General features: G+C 33.7%; 1 pseudogene; it reads right to left on the bottom strand.

The window, feature by feature from the left end:
* Positions 1 to 1,038: 1,038 nt before the first annotated feature.
* LOC119865463 lies at positions 1,039 to 1,147 on the bottom strand (annotated as a pseudogene).
* Between the last annotated feature and the right edge of the window lie 1,256 nt (positions 1,148 to 2,403).

Genomic DNA, 2,403 nt, shown 5'->3' with positions numbered 1-2,403 from the left:
ACAGTGCTTCCTTGTAGAATATATATATGTATGGTTTATATATAGGTATATATTTTATATACATATTCATATATAGGAATATATTTATAGTTTTTATTTACATTATATATAGGACTACTTTTTATATAGAAATGTGTGTGTGTGCATACATATATATTCCTACTAAGTAAATTTAGATCCAAAGAAAAATAATAGAAGCAACCTTAAACTTGACTTGTCAGAATTTTTCTCCATACTGTGAACTGCATCATTTGAAATATTTCCAGAGGGACATAATATCTAAATATCATCAACCATGTGAATGTCATATATATTTATGAATGTGAATTATAAAAATAAAAAGCTGACCAGGAAAATATAGACATGATTATGATTATTTATCATGAAAATGGCTTTTAAATTGATGGAGAGTTGCTTAGAATATAAAATTGCATACAAAATACAGTTTGATCTTGTACTGCTGATTAAGTTAATTCCTTCTGATGGGCTGAGAGAAAATGTAAGCAGACAGACAGCTTTGTGACACAGAGCACATCATAAGAGTTTAACTGAATTTTTCACCTGATTTGAGCTGCATAAATTACTAGATCACTCCATTTTCCCTTTGAAACTCTCCCATTGGGGACTCTACAAACTCCCAATTAACCCTAACAAGAGAGCCAAGCTACTCAAATGCATATCTGGAATATGTTCACTGTTTTGTTACTTTAGTGCTTGGGGCCCAAACTGCTTCTCAATCCCATTCTTCCCTCTTCCTTAGAAACACACACACACACACACACACACACACACACACACCCCCAGGTATTACTTTAGGTAATAATATGCATAGCTAAATAACTATATTTCCCAGTCTCCCATGCAGCTGGAGATGACTGATAAGAAATAAGAGGAAGTTGTGGGGGTAGGTTTGAGAGAAAGCTCTTTTAGATGCAGTCAGAACTATCATTTATATATTTATTCCTACTGGTTCTCTGAAATGCAGCTATGATGACTAGAGCTCCATCAGCCATTTTTGATTAGGAGGTGATCCTAAAGATGGAGTACCCATGAGAAGAATGGTAAAATGGAGAGAGGATTTATTAGGTATTAAATTGATAAGAACAGAATAGTACACTTGATCTTAGCCAAAAGGCCAAGAAGCGATGGGAAGAATGGTAAAATGGAAAGAGAGAAAAAAAATTTTGGTTTTTCATTGAGTCACCACATACCAGTCAAAATAGCTCTGTACTACACACTTCTTTCTGTATGAGAGAGAGAGAAAGAGAGAGAGGGAGAGAAAAAGATGGAGAGAGCAAGAACAGTGAGCAAGGGAGAAATTTTTATCATGTTGAAGTCAGTGTTATTTCTGGTCTTTGTTATTTACAGTCAAATGCAATTCTTAGCTTGATACATTGCCCATTCCAACTAGTGTCAAATGGTGTGCAATGGGGAAAAAAAAGGTCATCTAGGCAGTGGCTATAATGGTATGTCTGGGATGTTGACTTGCTCATTTTCAAGGTCTCATCTTTTACCTATTCTGTCACAGTTCTTCATTATTTGAAAGTTGTGTTCTATTTCCCAAATAAACTACATTTGTTTAAGTACAGAAAATTGACTTTGAGGTGATATTAGCAGTCAGCATAGTATAATGGAAAAGGGGTTGAGAATCCATGAGTTCTGAATCAAATTCCAACTCTTAACATTTATCAGCTTGTATGTCTCCTGTACAAGTTACTCGGTTTCCTTAGGGATAAAATGGGAATAGTAAGAGCCACCTCATGGAATAATTGGTTAACATAAAGCTATTAAGCACCATAATACTCAATAATGGCAGATATTTTTATTATTTGAGTTCTATAACAAATATTTTCCAAGCTTAGGAATAAATGGTTATGGTCTCTATAAAGTTCTCTAACATTATTATTAATCTGACTGAATCATTATTTTTACCAATCTTGAGCACTACTGCCACTTATGTTTTATGTGGCTTATTTTTTTTCTACAGATTCTAAATTCTTTATATGTCAAATTACTACCAGACACCGTTCTAAACAGTGACTGGTCAAGAAATATTTGAGGTTGCTGTTCTAACTACATCTGTTCTCACAAATAGCAGAAAACATATGGAAGGTAGCAGGGGTTGGCTGTAGCAATCAGAATTCAATTATTTCTTTACTACTGAAGTTATATGTATTTTAAGCCATGAAGTAGCAGCATAAACAGTAAAAAGGCCATTTTGACAATTTATATCATTTGAATAGACCTTAATTATTTTAGTTACACACCATACTTTATTCTCATTCTAATCCAACTTATCTATACCTTCTGCATTAATTTTTAGGACAACTTAGCATCTGTACAGGGGCTACTTCTATGCATACTCTGATAGACACTGAATCGTTTTATCACCAGCCTCATATG

This window comes from Canis lupus, chromosome 23 (assembly GCF_011100685.1).
Source record: "Canis lupus familiaris isolate Mischka breed German Shepherd chromosome 23, alternate assembly UU_Cfam_GSD_1.0, whole genome shotgun sequence".
NCBI classification, from domain to species: domain Eukaryota; kingdom Metazoa; phylum Chordata; class Mammalia; order Carnivora; family Canidae; genus Canis; species Canis lupus.
This window is presented reverse-complemented; position numbering and strand designations above follow the sequence as displayed.